The 25,022-nt window shown below is 44.7% G+C and overlaps 1 long non-coding RNA gene across 1 annotated transcript; it reads right to left on the bottom strand.

The window, feature by feature from the left end:
• Positions 1-1,918: 1,918 nt before the first annotated feature.
• Positions 1,919-24,650, bottom strand: LOC134965119 (uncharacterized). The gene is made up of 3 exons (XR_010188328.1): positions 24,565-24,650; positions 2,202-2,270; positions 1,919-2,095 (listed from the first exon to the last, which is right to left on the bottom strand). It is a non-coding gene; the product is annotated as an uncharacterized LOC134965119 (long non-coding RNA).
• Positions 24,651-25,022: the final 372 nt, after the last annotated feature.

The raw sequence follows: 25,022 nt of genomic DNA, 5'->3' as shown, positions 1-25,022 counted from the left end.
AGGCAAGGAAGATGATGGGGCAGACTGGCAAGGTATTGGGTGTGGGTGTTCAGGCAGGCATAGTGTTGTGCCTGTTGTGTGGCCCAACTGCTCCAAAACTCAGGGGCCATTTGTTGCTGGGGTGGTGTTGGCCTCAATTGGGGGCTATGGGATGTTTGGGGTGTTTGTGTTATGTCCTGCTGCGTGGTTGGCTGGGTAGGATCGATGGGCTGCATGTGTAGTGTGTAGGTAGGCTGCTGGTCACTTTCCTGCTGTGCGTCCTCGACCATGATGGGGTTGATAACAGCCACTATTTAGTTATTAAAATATTTCTTTGCTTGACCTAAACATGGCTTACTTAATAATATTCATGTTGAAAATGTAACAGAGATTGTGGCCTAAAATTACCTAGGAATCTTACCTTTTGAAACACATATGTGCCTTCTAACTTTCCATACTCAATTGAAAAATGAATTAGGGAATTGTCGGACTCTGAGCCATAATGAATTTGCAAACACGAAGAACTTTCGCCATTTTAAATCAATGCATTTACAGATTGTGTATGACCCTTCCTTTTGTTAAACACACACACAATACATTAAATATGTTTTGGTACACACTCTAAATTGTTCAAGGGAGTCAGTGTTGTGTGGGGAAATTACTCCAAATAAATAAAGCACACATTTTTATAAATAAAACCATGTAAATGTCTTAAGGTGTCCTATGTTTAGAAATGGTGATGTTGGCCATGGCAAACAATTGGCTTATAGATTACATTTATGTTGCTGTTTATTGTTTAATTTTCGGAAAAATTAAATGGTTGCTATGGGCAACATCACATCTGAAAATGTAACCTCAAAAATGTCAGAAATACCATGTGCTTGTTGTTTGTGAATATTGCCTGGAATAAGAATTAACACAAATATAATAATTTTGCAAGTACACAAACAGTGGTGCAGATGAATTAACCTAGAGAAGACCTAAGGATTTGAAAAACCAGTGAAATGTGCAACAGTTATTTGTTGAATACACCGTTGGCGCTCCCACTATAAGAATAAAAAAGTTACGTGAAGATCTTGATGAATAGTCCCAAAATGAATCCTATGTTTCACTTGGAAAATTCTGGATTCTGCCCTGAGGAAGAGTTAGGTACAACTCGAAACGCGTTGGCGGCACTGAATGATCCATCTACCTGCATCTAGAGTACCAGGAGAACCCTACTAGGTCCTGCGGCCGGTGTTTTGCATGAGGGGAGGAGGGAGGAATTCCGGAACCTTCCAATTTTACTCTTCTCATTGCTCCATGCTGGGAGCCTGACACGGTACGGTTCCAATTTTACTACATAGTGAATTTGTCACTTTTATTGGATACGAGTATCTCATGAATTTTAATTTAATAAATCTACTTTTATTTTGAATTACTACACTATATGTGCTTTTTCTTCTTTCTATGACGAATACCTCTACATAAGGAAAAAATTTCGAATTAATTTTGGGAGAAGAATTGGCATCTAGAAAAAAAAGAATTTTCAAAGTGAAACATAGGATTCATTTTGGGACTATTCATCAAGATCTTCACGTAACTTTTTTATTCTTATAGTGGGAGCGCCAACGGTGTATTCAACAAATAACTGTTGTCTATTAGTCTTTTGGGTGATTGGGAATCACCAGAATACACCCAGGCTGCCTCCATTTTCACCAAGCGCTATTCTCTGTTCCATTTACATTTTGCTTTCAGTGAAATGTGCAAGGTGATAAAGGCACAAGCCAAACAGGGACGTTCTTACTTTTTACTGTTAGGGTCTTTTTTTTTTCTGCCTTGATCACCTTGCACATATCAGTGGTTTTTTAAATCATTATGCCTTATCCTGGTTAATTCATAGACCACACTGTTTTTAATTTTTGTGACAATTATCTTTTATGTTTACTCACCAGACAGCTGAGGTGATTGTGGATCCTCGCTTTGTGGACTCGCCAAAATTGCTTGTGGTGGCAGGGACCACACTGCGGAGATGCGCCGTTGGGGTGGTGATGATGGAGCAGCAGCAGACTCAGCCTCAAGACGACATCTCTTGGTTGGCCTCCTAGGCACACTCACCGAGCCCTGTGATGGGCGCCTTAGTGGAGGGGGGTTTGCAGAAGAAGAACCTATGTGATAAGAGAAACATTAATATTTTGTGCTTCTATGTGTTTGCTGAATATGTGATTACAGTGAATTCTTACCTGCATTCCCACCATCTGCATCACTTGGCAGTGTTGGCTGTGGCCTGGCTGTGCTGCTTCTCTGGCGTACTGTAGAAATATGAAGAATTACCTTATGAACATACTTTATTTATCATTGTTTTCTGTAATTCCTGATTGTGATGTAAACATCTTGAACCTGATGATAAGTAAACTAATCGATGCTTAAGCTTTTCTGGGTGACTTCATTGGGTGTGTATACTTTAAATAAGAGTCAATTTCACTAATTAATCCATACACAAAGCCAAATAATGCACAATATTATAATGGTTTTTAAAATAAAAACATAGCTTGACACAACCACAATATTGCACGCTAAGGTACCAATTTTCATTCAACAAATACAACACTAGGCTGAAATATCTGCAGAAAAATGTTTTTAATTAAAAAAAATGCAAGAAAAAAAACCCACAAAGGACAACCCACAACAACACACAAAAAACATAAAACCAAAGAAATCTATTTGTTTAAAAAATATGCAAACATATTCATCACACTTCTTTTAAATACACCTGGAAAGATTTAGTACTGATATCAAATGGAAGGAAAAGGCCAAGGCAACCAGATTAAAACAAAAAAACAAAACAAAACATTTTTAACATATTAATATTAACACTACATCAGTCATGTACAACCTGGGCCTCTCAAGATGTAGTAAAACTACACATACCAGCATGCACTGCAACAGATGTAGCATTCACTAATAACAAAACTGAGGCAATGCATGATGGGACTTGTAGTTTGCCAACACCTGTAGAGCCACAGGTTGCCCAGGCCTGCACGACATCACCAACACATTGTAACAATTAACAAACTGACAATCACAATTAGCTTGATGAAATTACAAACAACAAAGGACAACACACAGATGTTTACACTTTTAAATTAATAAAAACAACTCACCATCCTGCCTTGGCCGGTCAGAATCCCGGACATGAGTCGCACCAACCACTTCTGGTGGAATAAGTGAACGCACAGGCTCCTCCCAATCCCGATAAGATGCACGGAAGGGGTGTCCACCCCCGGTTTGGCGGGCTGATTTCGCCTCCTTGGGCATCTTTGCCTTGACACGGCGCTTTATGTCATAAAAGCGCTTGCGACACGTGTCCTCGGTCCGCCTCACCCCACCCTCACTATTAACAGCCGCAATGACCTTCCCCCACAGAACAGACTTCCTACGTGTGGACACCTTGGCAGCATCATGGCCAAACAACTGCCAATGATGCCTCATCAGCTCCCACACCAAAGCCATATTTTCTAAATAGCTGAATTTCACATTGCGCCCAGTCTTTGTAGTGGTGCGTGGCTGCGGAGCCACAACACCATCACTATCACTGGAGAATGCAGCAGCAGCCACCCCCTCCTCCTCACTAACCTCCTCCACCTCACTCACCTCCTCCCACTCACTTACCTCCTTCACCTCACTCACCTCCTCCCTCTCACTAACCTCCTCCACCTCACTCACCTCCTCCCTCTCACTCACCTCCTCCCTCTCACTCACCTCCTCCCTCTCACTCACCTCCTCCACCACACTCACCTCCTCCACCACACTCACCTCCTCCACCACACTCACCTCCTCCACCACACTCACCTCCACCACACTCACCTCCTCCACCACACTCACCTCCTCCACCACACTCACCTCCTCCACCACACTCACCTCCTCCACCACACTCACCTCCTCCACCACACTCACCTCTGACTGGGACATAATCAGGACAAACTACAAATAACACAGAGAAAAAAAAAACAGAAAACACACTCCTCCACTACCACTACACACCACACACCCAACACACACACACACACACACACACACACACACACACTTACAAACAATGACAATAGACTTGGAAAAAAAAACAAGGACAAAAAAGTAGACAAACTTTGAAATAACTACACAACAAGTATGACAAGACTACTTACACACACAGTACAGCACTCAACAATCGCAAAAATCCGCTACAAATCCTCCAAAAACTCCACAAAACTCACCAACTCCAAATACACCTTCCTCTCACCTCTCCACTAGCTAAACCCACGAGGTGCGGACGGTTTGGGGCGTTTTTATAGTAATCTGCACAGACACTCCTCCATCACGAATCAAACCAATCACGGACGAGTGACAAAAACGAAACTTAGGAAAAAAACGCGGCCGTGAACGGACAAACACTGCCGTGACTAAAATGTGACGCAGTCGTAAAAAAACCTCATAACACGGCCGCAAAACCACTAAATCGGCCGCATTCTACCTTACAAAACTACGAATGACATCGACATGGCAAAACACGAAATTGAAAAATACGACAGCTTAGTAAATTAGTCGTAATAAATTCAAAAAGTTGCAAATTTACACTTTTGATGTCATTCGTGTTAGATCTTTAACCTCATTCTGAAAAATACAAATTTTAGTAAATATACCCCAGGGAGTCACAGGGCGATAAGCTGATGGCAATAAGTATACAGGCCCTTACAACAAGGCCACCCCAGCCCAAGCCCCAGACCCCTGACGGTAAGTCGTATGTGTTAAAATGCTATAACTGTCAGAAGGAAGGACATATTGCGCGGAATTGCAGATTTAGAAACACACATAAGGTATATCAACCCTCTAGACAACCACGTGACACACAGTATGACACACGTAATTGGGATCAGGGACCGCAGAGGTGGAGTTATGAGCCACATGCAGGGGAAACAAAAAAGGTACCCACCAAAAAAAAGACTGGCAGGTCTCTGAAAATTCTCTGTTGCCCCCTTCACACGTTGTAGCTGACAGCGTGCTGCGGGGAGGTCACCACATACAATAGGGGTGGGGCCACACATGTAGTCTGCAGCCAGTGAAATTAATTGCGAGCCTTGGAAGTGAACCCGAGGTCACAATTGATGTAGCTGGTAGATCACTACCTTTCCTTGTAGATACGGGGGCGGCCAAGTCAGTGTTAAATTCAACAGTGGGTATGAAAACCACTGGTAAAACAATTCCAGCCATGGGAGTAACAGGAGTAGTACAACACTACCCTTTAAGTAAACCAGCAGAGATTATGATAGGGCCTTTGCAGACCAAGCACTCCTTTTTGCTAGCTGCATCGGCTCCAACTAATCTACTTAGGAGAGATTTACTGTGCAAGATGGGGTGCATCATATATTGCACTCCTGGAGGTGTTTTCTTAGATATACCCGAGAATCACGCTCAGGAAGTGCAGGATATGCTAGACTCCCCACAAAGGTTAATGTCACACACTGCTGTTACAGACAGGTGTCCATCCAAGGTAGAGGAAATGATCTCCCAGATACCGGAGTCACTTTGGACCAAGGATGGACAAGACACTGGATTGATGGCAAATGTAGCTCCTGTAGTAGTTCAAGTAAAAGATGGTAGGATAGCTCCAAAAATCCCACAGTATCCTCTGAAGCCAGAGGTGGAGTTAGGAGTTTACCCAGTAATAGAGCGCTTGCTACAACAGGGAATTCTGGTTAGGACATCCAGCACTGCCAAAAGTCCCATCTTCCCTGTGAAAAGAGTGGGGGGAGGGGTTACAGGCTAGTGCAGGATCTAAGGGGGATCAACAAAATAGTTGAGAGCCAATTCCCCGTAGTGCCAAATCCAGCGGTCATCCTTATGCAAATCCCTCCCACTGCGAAATTTTTCACTGTGATTGACCTCCGCTCCACTTTCTTTTCGGCCCCTCTGCACCCTGACAGCCAATACTTGTTTGCATTCACATACAGAGGAGTACAGTACACCTGGACTCGTTTACCACAAGGTTTCATTGACAGCCCAAATATTTTCTCACAGGCTTTGCATGATTGTTTACAATCCTTTCAACCTGAGAGCGGATCAGTATTAATACAGTATGTAGATGACTTACTGCTGTGTTCTGATTCACTCGAATCGTCCTTGAGAGACACGAAACAGCTTTTGTTTCATCTTTCTGATACGGGACACAAGGTTTCAAGTGATAAGTTGCAGTTATGCCAGACCAAGGTAAAATATTTAGGACATTGCTTGACACAAGGACTGAGACACCTCACCGCTGATAGAATACAGGCGATTCGCGACATGACTCTGCCACAAACCCAGCAACAGATTCGCACTTTCCTAGAAATGTGTGGGTACTGCCGCAACTGGATCCCAGGGTTTTCCATACTAGATTTACCTTTGCAAGAGATGGTCTCATCAAACAAACCAGATCGGAATTTGCACACAGATGAGTCCGAACTGGCATTTGAGAGACTCAAACAGTGCCTATCGCAGGCACCAGCATTAGGTATGCCAGATTATGGGAAACCCTTTGAACTGTACGGTACGGAGAATGCTGGGTGTGCGGCAGGTGTTTTAACCCAGAAACATGGTGATGCCAGCAGGCCGGTAGCCTACTACAGCGCTCAGCTAGACACCGTAGCACGATCCCTCCCCACATGCTTGCGAAGTGTTGCAGCGATAGCATTGCTAGTGAGTAAAAGCGAAGATGTAGTGTTAGGACACAACCTGACCATCCATACACCTCATGCAGTGTCAGCCTTACTGAATTCTGCCCAAACCAGACATGTCTCATCAGCACGGTTTACAAGGTGGGAATTAGCACTAATGGCCCCTGTAAACATCACCATAAGGAGATGCAGCGCACTAAATCCTGCAACGTATCTCTCAGGTGTGCCTGGACAGGCACAAAGGGTGGGGGATGAGAGTGATGGTGAAGAAAGATTTAGTACAGACACTGACACACATGATTGTATGGAATATTTGACCCAAAATTTCACTGCAAGGCCCGACATCAGTGACAACCCACTGGGAGGTGTAGATTTTACTTTTTACACTGACGGTAGTTGCCATAGACAGACGGACTCGGGAGACTTGTGTACTGGATACGCAGTCGTAGATGGCAAAGGTACCATAGAAGCGGAACCCCTGGGCCCACCTCACTCAGCACAAGTTGCTGAGCTGGTCGCCCTAACCAGAGCGTGTGAATTGGCTAAGGGTAAGTCAGCCAATATCTACACGGATTCTAGGTATGCCTTTGGAGTAGTACATGATTTCGGGGCCCTATGGCGCCTCAGAAATTTCATGACGCAGCTGGCACACCCGTGGCGCATGCAACCCACATCAAAAGACTTCTAGCAGTGATACAGGAACCTGACAGAGTGGCTGTTATCAAGTGTAAAACCCACATATACAGCCAAGACCAAGTGTCACTTGGTAACAGCCAGGCAGACGAAGCTGTTAAATCAGCAGCCAGTACCCCCATACAGACAGACATCACACAACTGATGGTATTCAATACCGTCCGCACACAGAAATTGAGTGAAATGCAAAATGTGTGTTCCCCACAGGAAAAGGCAGTCTGGAGGTCAAAAGGATATGGCCAGGAGTCCTCAGGACTTTGGACAGATGGACAGGGTAAGCCAGTGGCACCCAGAGCATACCTTCCAAGTTTAGCTGAGGCGGCACATGGTCTGACTCATCTAGTTAAAGAAGGTATGTGCAAGTTGGTAAGAGCCTACTGGTGCGCACCAGGATTTTCTTCCCATGCAGGTAAGAGAGCAATGACATGCCTCACCTGTCTGAGGAAGAACATTGGAAAGGCGATACCAACAGAACCATCCCATATCCCGCCAACGGACGGCCCTTTTCAGGTAATACAAATTGATTTCATACAATTGCCACCATGTAGAAATTTAAAGTATGTATTGATTTGTATTGATGTGTTTTCAAATTGGGTTAAAGTGTTCCCCGCTGCCACAAATACTGCTGTGTTTACTGCAAAGAAAATTGTGCAGGAATTTGTGTGTAGGTATGGTATCCCTAGGATAATTGAAAGTGATAGGGGTACCCATTTCACAGGTGAAGTCTTTCAGGTAATGTGCAAATTAATGGGAAGTAATGGTAAGCTGCATACTCCGTACCGCCCACAGGCGAGTGCGAAAGTGGAAAGAGTAAACAGCACTATTAAGAACAAGTTGAGCAAAGTAATGGCTGAAACTGGATTGTTGTGGCCAGAAGCGTTGCCACTTGTACTGTACAGCATCAGAACCACTCCCAGGTCCCCTCTTAATCTGTCACCCTTTGAGATTCTTTATGGTCGACAACCCCATGTAATGATTGACCCCCAGGATGATTTGAAATGTAACAATGAAGTAACTGTAAAGTATTTGGTTAAGATGAGCAAGCAGTTGAGGAATCAAAACAGCAATATAAAGCTAGTGATTCCTGATCTGCCAGACAGTAATTGTCATGACATTGAACCTGGGGATTATGTAATGATTCGGAATTTTCTACGCTCAGGTTGCCTGATTGACCGGTGTGAAGGACCGTACCAAGTCTTACTGACCAGCACGACAGCATTGAAGGTTGCCGAAAGAGAGACTTGGGTTCACTCGTCCCACTGTAAGAAGGTCGCTGACCCAGAGAAAGCCTGTGACAAAGAGCAGAGTGTGGAGGAAACCATATCACTGGAGTGTCTGTTCTGGGAAGGTTGAGAGGCAGGACTGTTGTCACGGCACCTGAGCACAGAGAACTACAAGATCAGAGGCGGTTGTCGCATCAGCTTTCTTTCCCTCCTAATTATTTTCTTTACCCCTATTACCACTCTTTCTTTCTCCTCCTGCAAGATGGACTTACCCCAAGAGACTGCATTCCGGGTTTTCCTGTTGACCCTGTTGTTGACCAGAGCAGTCTATTTCGGTGAGAGTACCAGAGAGGTCGAGAAAGGATCTGGAATGGGTTCTGATGACCAGGATAGATTCGTAGAATTCCAAGAGCAACACAATCACAGAGCAAAGGCGAGTATCAGAAAACGATCTGGTAGCCATGACACTAAGAGACATTGTGAAGGATTGTTAGCTGAAGAGTATTGTATCTGTAGGAATTGTGAAAACATAGTTGAGGACGGGTGCATCCAGAGATGTCAGTCTAGCCTTAATATCAATATGGACCGTCATCGATTGAGTGACTATCACTCATTAGTTGGTAAGGTTTTAAACCAAACGGAATGCTGGGTGTGCTCACAAGTACCTCAAGGTCATAGAAAGTCAGGACTAGTGCCATACGCTTTAACGATAGATGAGGTACTTGAATTAAGGGGTGGGAGACCGGTGGACAAGAAATGTAATATTTCTAGGCCTCCTAGTTTGAAGCTCCACCAATATCATGTGGATAGGTCCTTAGTATGTTTTAACATTTCCAATTCCCGAAAGCCGGGAAATTGGGAAGTGACATGGAACAACCAAACCATGGCATTTTCACATAGAGCCGATAGAATGCCCGTAGACTCAGAACTAATACGCCAAATAGCCAACGGTGGGAGATATTTTCAATATAGGTACACTCTAGGAAGTAGGACCATGCGAGTTGGAGAAGTATCACCAGGATACTGTGCACATATCATACAGCCTGATACGTGTACTAGACAAATGAGAGAGTTAGGGATAGGATTTTTCACCTGGAAGGTTTGTAATATGGTGATGTCATTTTCTGTCCCATATGTCCTCCTCGATGATGCATATTTCATATGTGGGAGGAAGGCGTATAAGTGGCTTGCCCCAAACTCAGAGGGATTGTGTTACATTGGAAGAGTGTTGCCAGAAGTAATGACCATTACCCATGATAAAATGAAAGATGGTCACCGCAATGCTCAAGCTCCTTACACTCACACTCACTACGAACACATTGTAAAGAGACACCTGATAGATAGGACAGAGCACGCAGCCTCTGATTTGATCCACAAATCCACCGTGATTCAATTCCTACTCGCGCTAGATATCACCCGTACTGCCAGAGGAGTTATAAATATTAGGTATATAACTGCGCTAGCGAACCTGATAGACAATATCACCGAGATGTATGATGACACCTTCAGGTATACTGGGAGAGAATTGCATGCTTACAAAATGGAACTGATCCAGGACAGGATGGTTCTCAATTACAACACAGCAGTGACAGGCGGGTATTGTGTCACCCTAGCAACTCAGTATGGTGTGAAGTGCTGTACATATATCACAAACAGCACTGAGGACCCAACCGAGGTCATAGATCAAAAGATGGACGATATCTTGCAATTGAAGTGGGAGTTCCGAAGGAGGCACAACCTTACCCTTACTTCTGTGAGTAATGAACTGACCGGCTGGGTTTCATGGTTGAACCCACGCAATTGGTTCTCAGGTTTAGGAGAATGGGCTCAAAATGTTATCGTTACTGTAGGGAAATTTCTCTTATGTATCCTAGGACTTGTCATAATGATTGGTTTGATATTTAGATGTGTTCGGATTTTAATGCATTGCAAGCGAAGTACCAAATTGATGAGTTTGAGGAGCGAGGGCATTGTAACAACAACTGGTTTAATTTATGACCCATCAATCGAGACGATGTTGTGATAAGACGTGATTCCACGGTCCGTTTCTTTCACCCGTTTCTCCTTTGTTTTTCTCCAAGGTAAAAAGACATCCACTCGGAAGAAGATTTTGATGACCCTTTATACAGACCATTGATGAACATTTTTTACAGACATTTGATGAACTTTTAGAGACTTTAACTTTCTATGGACACTTGAAAAACTTTGCTTGCCACTTACAGCAAAGATACAGCAATCCAGACAAGACATCAACAAGACTTCAACAAACGCCCAAGAACGATCACATACATTATCATATGAATGCATTTATAACGCATGTTTCTTATCTTCATCTCTACGATCTTCAGGTAGTGACACACATAATCGACAGGTAATATAGGCACATATATTAGCACTCACATATTTTCCCCCTTTCATGTATCATCAACTAATATGCACCCCATTTGTTGGAACTAAAAGCCGAAAAGAGCTCGGTAGAGTTTGTAAGCCCACTTACAGACCCTTAATACGGGATAAGAAGGATTCAATGTATACTTCGCAATACCTCGAAGCTTATTTTAGAACATGAACGGCATGATGATACATGGCCCCCCAGACATGAATTTCATACACATATGCTTTTACTATCCCACTAGGTCATACATTTCCCACCTTCTCCTCTCTTCCCTACACCCAATCATATATAGGTATTTCACGGTATTATATATTTTTCTGCTTAATTGTTTAGATAAGTGGCAGTTATTGTTGACTGCCAAAGGGTGGACTGTCAAAGTCGAAAAATATCATGATTCACATGCCTTGTACTAACCCCATGCACATGCCCGCTACGCGTGCACACGCTCTGCCGTGCGTACGCATATTCGCACTTTGCGTAATGGAGCTTCTACGGCCATGTGCTTTGGCGTGTGGTATGCGCATTTACGGTAGAGTTTGTGAGCATGTAGCGTGCTACTCGATCATAGCATATTTAACCCAAATAGCGTATATTATAGCTAATATTCCCCTAGACAATGTCAGCAAGTATGTTTAGTTTAAACGGTTCCTGGACAGAGAGATTCCTCTTTGCATGATAGGAAGGGTCAGATAAAGGTTGAACGGCGGTGTCTAGTATCCAGCTGTAGGGTATTTTATGGGTAATATTCCGATGCTAGTTAGGAAAGGATCGCTCGCACCTGCGTATAGTTATGTACAAAAGTAGTTTATGGACATTAATTGTATTTGCAGTTTATTACACATGCGGTGGGAATCCTGAGGATACCTCCCACCTGAGCAGTTGGGGAAAGACACATCCCACCTGTTTAAATCCACCTATGACCTTTGTTATAATGTGGAGACACAGTCCTGTGTCCAATGAACAATGAGATTATAGGGACCATTGTATTGTGAATGTATGTTGTGTATATAAAGACCACCATTGCCTGGCCAGTCACTCACTCTCTCTGAAGGCTTTCTCTCTGAATGCTGAGGGCTGGATCCAGGACGCGCTAGCGAATCATCCCCACGTATGTATTATTCTCTGTAGCCATTTTGTTATCCTCTCTGTTTGCCATCTGTTCTCATTCTGTTTGCTCGTGTTTGCGATCGTTCGCTATTGTTCATATTATTCTTCGTTATTCTGTTTAGATTTCCCTGTTAGTTTGTAGTGTATAACTTGTATTGTGTTTTTCCCTTTTCTCTAAATCATCCACGGCAGGGTTAGAGCTGTTGTGGTTTTTAAATCCAAATCAAGTCTTGTGTTTTCACTCCTACGCAAAGGACTCTTTTAGCATCTTAATCGCTCATACAGTATACACATTGTTAAAGGTTTTAAGCGTTACACCATTACAGTATTTGGCTATTAAGGGTTAGAGCATAAGCATATTCTTACTGTGGTTTTAATAATAAGGTTTAAAGGTTATCGACTGTGTATGCGCTCGCTGTGTGTATTCCGTACACTCAGTGCAGCGTGTGTACACCAAGTGCGTACCACGTACGGTACTCCATACGCAATTAGCGTGCAAAGTGCGTAACACGTGCACGTTGTCTAGCGGCCATTGCGGCTCAACGGTAATCGTATATAGCTTTATGTTTAAAGGTAATATTTGGCATTATCAGAGCCATACTCGGATTCTCCTGTATGGCTCGGGTAACCCGAGCGCGCCCGAACGTCATCATCCCGCTGTCGGATTCTCGCGAGATTCGGATTCTATATAAGCAGCCGCGCGTCGCCGCCATTTTCACTCGTGCATTGGAAATGTTAGGGAGAGGACGTGGCTGGCGTCCTCTCCGTTTATGTTGATGCATTGCAAATATTTTGTGCTTGCTTATTATTTAATTGTGGGGACTGTGTATAGGAGGAGTACAGTGCAGAGTTTTGCCGATAGTGACCACCAGTAATACGTTGTCTGCCTGAAAAACACTCCATATCTGTGCTCAGTGTGCTGCATATATCTGTGCTCACACTGCTTAATTGTGGGGACTGGGGAGCAGATGTATTATATAGCAGGAGTACAGTGCAGAGTTTTGCTGACAGTGACCACCAGTATACGTTGTCTGCCTGAAAAACACTCCATATCTGTGCTCAGTGTGCTGCTTTATTGTGGGGACTGGGGACCACCAGTATAATATTATATAGGAGTACAGTACAGAGTTTTGCTGACCAGTGACCACCAGTATATAATATATAGCATTACGGTACAGTAGGCCACTGCTGTACCTACCTCTGTGTCGTCATTAAGTATAATATCCATCTACATTCTATACCTGTGGTGCATTTTAGTTTTGCAGTTTGCTGACACAGTGACCACCAGTATACTATATATAGCAGTACGGTACGGGAGGCCACTGCTGTACCTACCTCTGTGTCGTCATTAAGTATACTATCCATCTACATTCTATACCTGTGGTGCATTTTAGTTGTGCGCAGTATATATAGTAGTAGGCCATTGCTATTGATACTGGCATATAATTCCACACATTAAAAAATGGAGAACAAAAATGTGGAGGTTAAAATAGGGAAAGATCAAGATCCACTTCCACCTCGTGCTGAAGCTGCTGCCACTAGTCATGGCCGAGATGATGAAATGCCATCAACGTCGTCTGCCATGGCCGATGCCCAATGTCATAGTAGAGAGCATGTAAAATCCAAAAAACAAAAGTTCAGTAAAATGACCCAAAAATCAAAATTGAAATCGTCTGATGAGAAGCGTAAACTTGCCAATATGCCATTTACGACACGGAGTGGCAAGGAACGGCTGAGGCCCTGGCCTATGTTCATGGCTAGTGGTTCTGATTCACATGAGGATGGAAGCACTCATCCTCTCGCTATAAAAATGAAAAGACTTAAGCTGGCAAAAGCACAGCAAAGAACTGTGCGTTCTTCTAAATCACAAATCCCCAAGGAGAGTCCAATTGTGTCAGTTGCGATGCCTGACCTTCCCAACACTGGACGGGAAGAACATGCGCCTTCCACCATTTGCACACCCCCTGCAAGTGCTGGAAGGAGCACCCGCAGTCCAGTTCCTGATAGTCAAATTGAAGATGTCACTGTTGAAGTACACCAGGATGAGGATAAGGGTGTTGCTGGCGCTGGGGAGGAAATTGACAAGGAGGATTCTGATGGTGAGGTGGTTTGTTTAAGTCAGGCACCCGGGGAGACACCTGTTGTCCGTTGGACGAATATGGCCATTGACATGCCTGGTCAAAATACAAAAAAAAATCAGGTCTTCGGTGTGGAATTATTTCAACACAAATGCGGACAACAGGTGTCAAGCTGTGTGTTGCCTTTGTCAAGATGTAATAAGTAGGGGTAAGGACGTTAACCACCTCGGAACATCCTCCCTTATACGTCACCTGCAGCTCATTCATCATAAGTCAGTGACAAGTTCAAAAACTTTGGATGACAGCGGAAGCAGTCCACTGACCACTAAATCCCTTCCTCTTGTAACCAAGCTCCTGCAAACCACACCACCAACTCCCTCAGTGTCAATTTCCTCCTTACCCAGGAAAGCCAATAGTCCTGCAGGCCATGTCACTGTCAAGTAGTGATGAGCGGGTTCGGTTTCCGAGAAACCGAAGCCCCCCGAACTTCACTCTTTTTACACGGGTCCGAGCCATACTCGGATTCTCCCGTATGGCTCGGTTAACCCAAGCGCGCCCGAACGTCATCATCCCGCTGTCGGATTCTCGCGAGATTCAGATTCTATATAAGCAGCCGCGCGTCGCCGCCATTTTCACACCTGCATTGAGATTGATAGGGAGAGGACGTGGCTGGCGTCCTTTCCGTTTATTTATATACGAGACAGTTGATCTTATTATTGCTTAGCTTTGCTTGTTTATTTTACTATTGTGGGGAGGATTGGGGAGCAGCTGTTAGGAGGAGTACAGTGCAGAGTTTTGCTAATAGTGACCACCAGTTTTTTATCCATTCTCTGCCTGAAAAAAACGCTCCATACCATATCTGTGCTCAGTGTGCTGCATGATATATCTGTGCTGAGTGCTCACACTGCTTAATTGTGGGACTGGGGAGCAGCTATAGCAGGAGTACAGTGCAGAGTTTTGCTGACTGTGACCACCAGTATATGTTTGTCTGCCTGAAAAACACTCCTGTGGCTTTTTCTTTTATACTAGTAGTTTAGCAGTCTGCTGACAGTGTCCACCAGGTCCATTATACTGTATATAGCAGTACGGTAGGCCACTGCTGTACCTAAATCTGTGTCGTCACTCGTCATCCATAAAGTATACTATCCATCCATCTACATTGTATACCTGTGGTGCCTTTTAGTTGTGCGCATTCAAATATGGAGAACAAAAATGTGGAAGTTAAAAAAATAGGGAAAGATCAAGATCCACTTCCACCTCGTGCTGAAGCTGCTGCCACTAGTCATGGCCGAGACGATGAAATGCCATCAACGTCGTCTGCCAAGGCCGATGCCCAATGTCATAGTACAAAGCATGTAAAATCCAAAACACAAAAGATCAGTAAAATGACCCAAAAATTAAAATTAAAAGCATCTGAGGAGAAGCGTAAACTTGCCAATATGCCATTTACGACACGGAGTGGCAAGGAACGGCTGAGGCCCTGGCCTATGTTCATGGCTAGTGGTTCAGCTTCACATGAGGATGGAAGCACTCATCCTCTCGCTAGAAAAGAGAAAAGACTTAAGCTGGCAAAAGCACAGCAAAGAACTGTGCGTTCTTCGAAATCCCAAATCCACAAGGAGAGTCCAATTGTGTCGGTTGCGATGCCTGACCTTCCCAACACTGGACGGGAAGAGCTTGCGCCTTCCACCATTTGCACGCCCCCTGCAAGTGCTGGAAGGAGCACCCGCAGTCCAGTTCCTGATAGTCAAATTGAAGATGTCAGTGTTGAAGTACACCAGGATGAGGATATGGGTGTTGCTGGCGCTGGGGAGGAAATTGACAAGGAGGATTCTGATGGTGAGGTGGTTTGTTTAAGTCGGGCACCCGGGGAGACACCTGTTGTCTGTGGGAGGAATATGGCCATTGACATGCCTGGTCAAAATACAAAAAAAAAATCAGCTCTTCGGTGTGGAATTATTTCAACACAAATGCGGACAACAGGTGTTAAGCCGTGTGTAGCCTTTGTCAAGCTGTAATAAGTAGGGGTAAGGATGTTAACCACCTCGGAACATCCTCCCTTATACGTCACCTGCAGCGCATTCATCATAAGTCAGTGACAAGTTCAAAAACTTTGGGCGACAGCGGAAGCAGTCCACTGACCAGTAAATCCCTTCCTCTTGTAACCAAGCTCCTGCAAACCACACCACCAACTCCCTCAGTGTCAATTTCCTCCTTACCCAGGAAAGCCAATAGTCCTGCAGGCCATGTCTCTGGCAAGTCTGACGAGTCCTCTCCTGCCTGGGATTCCTCCGATGCATCCTTGAGTGTAACGCCTACTGCTGCTGGCGCTGCTGTTGTTGCTGCTGGGAGTCGATCGTCAACCCAGAGGGAAAGTCGGAAAACCACTTGTACTACTTCCAGTAAGCAATTGACTGTACAACAGTCCTTTGCGAGGAAGATGAAATATCACAGCAGTCATCCTGCTGCAAAGCGGATAACTGAGGCCTTGGCAGCCTGGGCGGTGAGAAACGTGGTTCCGGTATCCATCGTTAATTCAGAGCCAACTATAGACTTGATTGAGGTACTGTGTCCCCGGTACCAAATACCATCTAGGTTCCATTTCTCTAGGCAGGCGATACCGAAAATGTACACAGACCTCAGAAAAAGACTCACCAGTGTCCTAAAAAATGCAGTTGTACCCAATGTCCACTTAACCACGGACATGTGGACAAGTGGAGCAGGGCAGACTCAGGACTATATGACTGTGACAGCCCACTGGGTAGATGTATTGCCTCCCGCTGCAAGAACAGCAGCGGCGGCACCAGTAGCAGCATCTCGCAAACGCCAACTCGTTCCTAGGCAGGCTACGCTTTGTATCACCGCTTTCCAGAATAGGCACACAGCTGAAAACCTCTTACGGCAACTGAGGAAGATCATCGCAGAATGGCTTACCCCAATTGGACTCTCCTGGGGATTTGTGACATCTGACAACGCCAGCAATATTGTGCGTGCATTACATCTGGGCAAATTCCTGCACGTCCCATGTTTTGCACATACCTTGAATTTGGTGGTACAGAATTATTTAAAAAATGACAGGGGCGTGCAAGAGATGCTGTCGGTGGCCCGAAGAATTGCAGGCCACTTTCGGCGTTCAGGCACCGCGTACAGAAGACTGGAGCACCACCAAAAATACCTGAACCTGCCCTGCCATCATCTGAAGCAAGAGGTGGTAAAGAGGTGGAATTCAACCCTCTATATGCTTCAGAGGATGGAGGAGCAGCAAAAGGCCATTCAAGCCTATACATCTGGCCACGATATAGGCAAAGGAGGTGGAATGCACCTGTCTCAAGCGCAGTGGAGAATTATTTCAACATTGTGCAAGGTTCTGCAACCCTTTGAACTTGCCACACGTGAAGTCAGTTCAGACACTGCCAGCCTGAGTCAGGTCATTCCCCTCATCAGGCTTTTGCAGAAGAAGCTGGAGACATTGAAGGAGGAGCTAAAACAGAGCGATTCCGCTAGGCATGTGGGACTTGTGGATGGAGCCCTTAATTCGCTTAACCAGGATTCACGGGTGGTCAATCTGTTGAAATCAGAGCACTACATTTTGGCCACTGTGCTCGATCCTAGATTCAAAACCTACGTTGTATCTCTCTTTCCGGCAGACACAAATCTGCAGGGGTTCAAAGACCTGCTGGTGAGAAAATTGTCAAGTCAAGCGGAACGTGACCCGTCAACAGATCCTCCTTCACATTCTACCGCAACTGGGGGTGCGAGGAAAAGGCTAAGAATTCTGAGCCCACCCGCTGGAGGTGATGCAGGGCAGTCTGGAGCGAGTGCTGACATCTGGTCCAGACTGAAGGACCTGCCAATGATTACTGACATGTCGTCTACTGTCACTGCATATGATTCTGTCACCATTGAAAGAATGGTGGAGGATTATATGAGTAACCGCATCCAAGTAGGCACGTCAGACAGTCCGTACGTATACTGGCAGGAAAAAGAGGCAATTTGGAGGCCCTTGCACAAACTGGCTTTATTCTACCTAAGTTGCCCTCCCTCCAGTGTGTACTCCGAAAGAGTGTTTAGTGCAGCCGCTCACCTTGTCAGCAATCGGCGTACGAGGTTACTTAAAGAAAATGTGGAGAAGATGATGTTCATTAAAATGAATTATAATCAATTCCTCCGTGGAGACATTCACCAGCAGCAATTGCCTCCAGAAAGTACACGTGGACCTGAGATGGTGGATTCCAGTGGGGACGAATTAATAATCTGTGAGGAGGGGGATGTACACAGTGAAAGGGGTGATGAATCGGAGGATGAGGAGGACGTGGACATCTTGCCTCTGTAGAGCCAGTTTGTGCAAGGAGAGATTGATTGCTTCTTTTTTGGTGGGGGCCCAAACCAACCAGTCATTTCAGTCACAGTCGTGTGGCAGACCCTGTCACTGAAATGATGGGTTCGTTAAAGTGTGCATGTCCTGTTTATACAACATAAGGGTGGGTGGGAGGGCCCAAGGACAATTCCATCTTGCACCTTTTTTTCTTTCATTTTTCTTTGCATCATGTGCTGTTTGGGGAGTATTTTTTTTTAAGTGCCATCCTGTCTGACACTGCAGTGCCACTCCTAGATGGGCCAGGTGTTTGTGTCGGCCACTTGTGTCGCTTAGCTTAGTCACACAGCGACCTTGGTGCGCCTCTTTTTTTCTTTGCATCATGTGCTGTTTGGAGAGTATTTTTTTCAAGTGCCATCCTGTCTGACACTGCAGTGCCACTCCTAGATGGGCCAGGTGTTTGTGTCGGCCACTTGTGTCGCTTAGCTTAGTCACACAGCGACCTTGGTGCGCCTCTTTTTTTCTTTGCATCATGTGCTGTTTGGGGAGTATTTTATTCAAGTGCTATCCTGTCTGACACTGCAGTGCCACTCCTAGATGGGCCAGATGTTTGTGTCGGCCACTTGTGTCGCTTAGCTTAGTCACACAGCGACCTTGGTGTGCCTCTTTTTTTCTTTGCATCATGTGCTGTTTGGGGAGTATTTTTTTCAAGTGCCATCCTGTCTGACACTGCAGTGCAGTGGCGGATTTAGCGGGGGGCGATTAGGGTGAACGCCCCCCCTACATATACCGGCAGCGGGATGGAGGCCGGGTCCCGCCGCGGTATTGGGAACGGGTTGGAGTCTGGAGAGCGGTGCAGCGCGGAGGAGGAGAGAGAGGAGCGTCCTGACGCGTGTACAGCGGCCTCTGTTCTGAGCACGCCCCCTCCTCCCTGTACGCGCGTCAGGACGCTCTCTGTCTTCGTTCCCTGCCGCGCTGCACCGCTCTCCACCTGTTCCCAATACCGCGGCGGGACCCGGCCAGGCCTCTACCTATGAGGAGGTGTGTAGAGGTGTGTGTGTGTGTGTGTGTGTGTGTGTGTGTGTGTGTGTGTGTGTGTGTGTGTGTGTAGAGGTGTGTGTGTGTTTCTCTCTTCTCCCTGCATTATTTTGCCTCATTCAGTGTGCATTTTGCATCGTTCGTCTCATACAGTGTGCTATAACGTTAATTTTGCCTCATACAGTGTGCTATAACGTTAATTTTGCCTCATACAGTGTGCTATAACGTTAATTTTGCCTCATACAGTGTGCTATAACGTTAATTTTGCCTCATACAGTGTGCTATAACGTTAATTTTGCCTCATTCAGTGTGCTATAATGTGAATTTTGCCTCAGTCAGTGTGTGCTACAAGGTGAATTTCGGATCATTCAGTGTGCTATAATGTGAATTTTGCCTCATTCCACGTGCTATAATGTGAATTTTGGCTCATTCAGCGTGCTATAATGTGAATTTTGGCTCATTCTGCGTGCTATAATGTGAATTTCGGCTCATTCAGTGTGCTACAATGTGAATTTCGGCTCAGTCAGTGTGCTATAAGGTGAATTTCGGATCATTCACTGTGCTACAATGTGAATTTCGGCTCATTCAGCGTGCTATAAGGTGAATTTCGGATCATTCAGTGTGCTACAATGTGAATTTCAGCTCATTCAGTGTGCTATAATGTGAATTTCGGCTCATTCAGTGTGCTACAATGTGAATTTTGGCTCATTCAGTGTGCTACAATGTGAATTTCGGCTCATTCTGTGTGCTACAATGTGAATTTCGGCTCATTCTGTGTGCTATAATGTGAATTTCGGCTCATTCTGTGTGCTATAATGTGAATTTCAGCTCATTCTGTGTGCTATAATGTGAATTTCGGCTCATTCTGTGTGCTGTAGAAACAGAATTTGTCGGCAGATAAGAACCACTTGGCCCATCTAGTCTGCCCCTTTTTTTTTTTTTTCACATTATTTTTATCTCTAACCTTATCTGATCCTTATTTCTTTGTAAGAATATCCTTATTTCTATCCCATGCATGTTTAAATTGCCCTACTGTCTTAGCCTCTACCACCTCTGAAGGAAGGAATGGCGATTCGCCAGTCTGTATCACCAGTGCGCAGGGTTCTCTCCACTAACTGGCAACATTTTATTAGTAATGGCAACAATAGGAAATTTTAGAAGCGAACGGGAAGGGCGTTACTAAGTGGGAGGGGCTATGATTAGGGGGAGGAGTCATAATTCTTAAACCGCCCCCCCTAAAAGTTAAGTCTAGATCCGCCACTGCTGCAGTGCCACTCCTAGATGGGCAAGGTGTTTGTGTCGGCCACTTGTGTCGCTTAGCTTAGCCATCCAGCGACCTCGGTGCAAATTTTAGGACTAAAAATAATATTGTGAGGTGTTCAGAATAGACTGAAAATGAGTGGAAATTATGGTTATTGAGGTTAATAATACTATGGGATCAAAATGACCCCCAAATTCTATGATTTAAGGTGTTTAGGGTTTTTTGAAAAAAAACACCCGAATCCAAAACACACCCGAATCCGACAAAAAATTTTCGGTGAGGTTTTGCCAAAACGCGTCCGAACCCAAAACACGGCCGCGGAACCGAACCCAAAACCAAAACACAAAACCCGAAAAATTTCCGGTGCACATCACTACTGTCAAGTCTGACGAGTCCTCTCCTGCCTGGGATTCCTCCGATGCATCCTTGAGTGTAATGCCTACTGCTGCTGGCGCTGCTGTTGTAGCTGCTGTGAGTCGATCGTCATCCCAGAGGGGAAGTCGGAAGACCACTTGTACTACTTCCAGTAAGCAATTGACTGTCCAACAGTCCTTTGTGAGGAAGATGAAATATCACAGCAGTCATCCTGCTGCAAAGCAGATAACTCAGGCCTTGGCATCCTGGGCGGTGAGAAACGTGGTTCCGGTATCCATCATTAATTCAGAGGCAAATAGAGACTTGATTGAGGTACTGTGTCCCCGGTACCAAATACCATCTGGGTTCCATTTCTCTAGGCAGGCGATACCGAAAATGTACACAGACCTCAGAAAAAGACTCACCAGTGTCCTAAAAAATGCAGTTGTACCCAGTGTCCACTTAACCACGGACATGTGGACAAGTGGAGGAGGGCAGACTCAGGACTATATGACTGTGACAGCCCACTGGGTAGATGTATTGCCTCCCGCAGCAAGAACAGCAGCGGCGGCACCAGTAGCAGCATCTCGCAAACGCCAACTCGTTCCTAGGCAGGCTACGCTTTGTATCACCGCTTACCAGAAGAGGCACACAGCTGACAACCTCTTACAGAAACTGAGGAAGATCATTGCAGAATGGCTTACCCCAATTGGACTCTCCTGGGGATTTGTGACATCGGACAACGCCAGCAATATTGTGCGTGCATTACATCTGGGCAAATTCCAGCACGTCCCATGTTTTGCACATACATTGAATTTGGTGGTGCAGTATTATTTAAAAAACGACAGGGGCGTGCAAGAGATGCTGTCGGTGGCCCGAAGAATTGCGGGCCACTTTCGGCATTCAGCAACCGCGTACAGAAGACTGGAGCACCACCAAACAATCCTGAACCTGCCCTGCTATCATCTGAAGCAAGAGGTGCTAACGAGGTGGAATTCAACCCTCTATATGCTTCAGAGGATGGAGGAACAGCAAAAGGCCATTCAAGCCTATACATCTGCCCACGATATAGGCAAAGGAGGGGGAATGCACCTGACTCAAGCGCAGTGGAGAATGATTTCAACATTGTGCAAGGTTCTGCAACCCTTTGAACTTGCCACACGTGAAGTCAGTTCAGACACTGCCAGCCTGAGTCAGGTCATTCCCCTCATCAGGCTTTTGCAGAAGAAGCTGGAGGCATTGAAGAAGGAGCTAAAACAGAGCGATTCCGCTAGGCATGTGGGACTTGTGGATGGAGCCCTTAATTCGCTTAACCAGGATTCACGAGTGGTCAATCTGTTGAAATCAGAGCACTACATTTTGGCCACCGTGCTCGATCCTAGATTTAAAACCTACGTTGTATCTCTCTTTCCGGCAGACACAAGTCTGCAGAGGTTCAAAGACCTGCTGGTGAGAAAATTGTCAAGTCAAGCGGAACGTGACCCGTCAACATCTCCTCCTTCACATTCTCCCGCAACTGGGGGTGCGAGGAAAAGGCTAAGAATTTCGAGCCCACCCGCTGGCTGTGATGCAGGGCAGTCTGGAGCGAGTGCTGACATCTGGTCCGGACTGAAGGACCAGCCAACGATTACTGACATACCAAAAAAGAAGAGGAAAAGACTCTCGTTTTTTGGGGGGCACTCATTGAAAAATATTGCATAAAATCTAACTTTTATTAATTACCATTAAAAGCTGTTGCCACCAACCAGGACTGGGACAAAAACATACACACATAAATACAAAAATGACAAAACAATAGAAAACAAAAAAATGACAAAAAAAAAACCACACCTAGGTTTGCGTGTGGTATGAACACGCCATGGAGAGATATGCCTGACGCAGTCAGGGCCAATATGATAAATACTGACACTAGTTCCTGCAACAGTTAGCCTTAACAGTCCCCTAACAGAAGGAGACAAATAGTGGGCTGGTATAGTCGGCTAACACAGGAAACAGAAACACTGTAGATAGATTTACCATCAATACTTCAGTCTCTCATAATAAATGATACTGGCGTAGAGTAAATAAGTAACAATGATGGTTTAGTGTGTGTTCAAACTTCATAGTAAGTGCAGTCTCCCCATAGATTGCATGTCATTGGTTCCTATAAAGAGGTAGTAGCGAAATAATCATAGTATTTATTCAGGATCTAGGATATAAATATCCATAATATAAACAAAAAATAATAATAATAATCTTGTAAATGTTACAGTGCAAATACTGTTAATTTTCTCAGTGCAGTAAACCGGTAAGCCTTATATTAGTAAATAATTTCTTGGTATCGAGTATCCACTATAAAAAACACCCTGATCCGTATCTCAGGTACAGGCAGGCTATTACTAATTGAAGTTGTCTGGGCAGACGTATCTAGTATGCCTCAAACACAAGCTGTAGCAAAAAAAAAAAAAAAAAAAAATATATATATATATATATATACAAACAGAGAACCCAGCACTCACCAAAGTAAACTCACTTATCCTCAACAATTCAATAAATAAATGATGGGGGTTTAGTTGGTGGATTGGCCAATGCACGGAAGCCTGTATACCGATACAAGGCTTCATGCACCCCGCCCTGTGAGTGGTAAGTACAGCTGTGTACCCCGCTTCTGTGGTGGAGAGTGCAGTGTTACATGCACCCCACCCTGTGAGTGGTAAGTGCATAGCTGTGCCCCGCTTCTGGTGCGGTGAGTGCTGTGGTTTTTACTCTGTGTGTATATATATATATATATATATATATACACATATACATACATACATATATATATATATATATATATATATCACTATTGCTCTTCATATATATCCATCATTTCAATATGCAGGAATCAATGTAACCAGGGTAAATATCCAATCTATCCTCTGACACATGTGTCATATTGGTGAATTAGAGAGGTGAAGAGCAAATGAGCTGCTGCAGATTGCAGAAAAGGGGAAGAAAAAGGCACTCCTATCATAGATGTAGTGGGGTGGCTACTGTTCACTGTGTGACATGCATTAATACAGTGAATGAGCGTGTCCCATCTGCACCTAAGGGTTAGAAACAGGTAGAATGCTTCTGCTTTTGAAAAGATCACCCACGGGCACCCTGATGTAACAGCGCAGGATGTCCTCTGAGTTCTCCTTGCGACAATGAGAGAGCATTGAAAAAAGGGAGATTTAAAGATACATGTTATCAGTAAGATGAAATAAAGAGCACCAATCCCCTTATGAGTATGCTGCTTCCTTGCATGTGTAAATACATTGATGCAAGGTGAGAGGTACCTCTTTTTTGCCTATAGTGCCTGGAAGAAAGTAGTTTGGTAACAGTGCTGGGACCCTAATGGTAGTAACGGTCCTGATGCCGCAGGGTATTGCAGGATCCGTTACCCACCATGTGGACCCGCCGGCTGTTACTCGAATGGAAAGGTACCTAAGATTGCGCGTGGATATCAGGGTGTGTGGTTCCGGCTCTGGCTGCACTGCACTGAGTCTCCTCAGACAGCTGTTTCGCTTTCTGGCTTCCTCAGTGAGACACCCTGAAACCGGGTGTTGGAGTTGTTTATAACTAGGTAATATCCAATCAGGAGCAAAGGTGTGTGGCTATCAATTAAGCCTGTGCTGGTGCCTGATGAGACCTGGTGTGTGCATTACGTCAAGGTGTCAATATTAGTCTCCCATTCCCTATCAATTGGGAACAAAATTCTCAAAAGACATACTAATTATTCAATCCATTAGTATCCAAAAATGCCTCTTGTGAAAGTATAAATAGACAATGGCAATAACATGAAAATGTTACAATACAACAGTAAGTTATAAGGCGGTGAAAAAGTATATGTAAATATATAAGATTGGAAAAAGGAATTCTTTTAAAAAGATTTCCCTAAGAGA

Source organism: Pseudophryne corroboree, chromosome 10, assembly GCF_028390025.1.
Source record: "Pseudophryne corroboree isolate aPseCor3 chromosome 10, aPseCor3.hap2, whole genome shotgun sequence".
Lineage (NCBI taxonomy): Eukaryota > Metazoa > Chordata > Amphibia > Anura > Myobatrachidae > Pseudophryne > Pseudophryne corroboree.
This window is presented reverse-complemented; position numbering and strand designations above follow the sequence as displayed.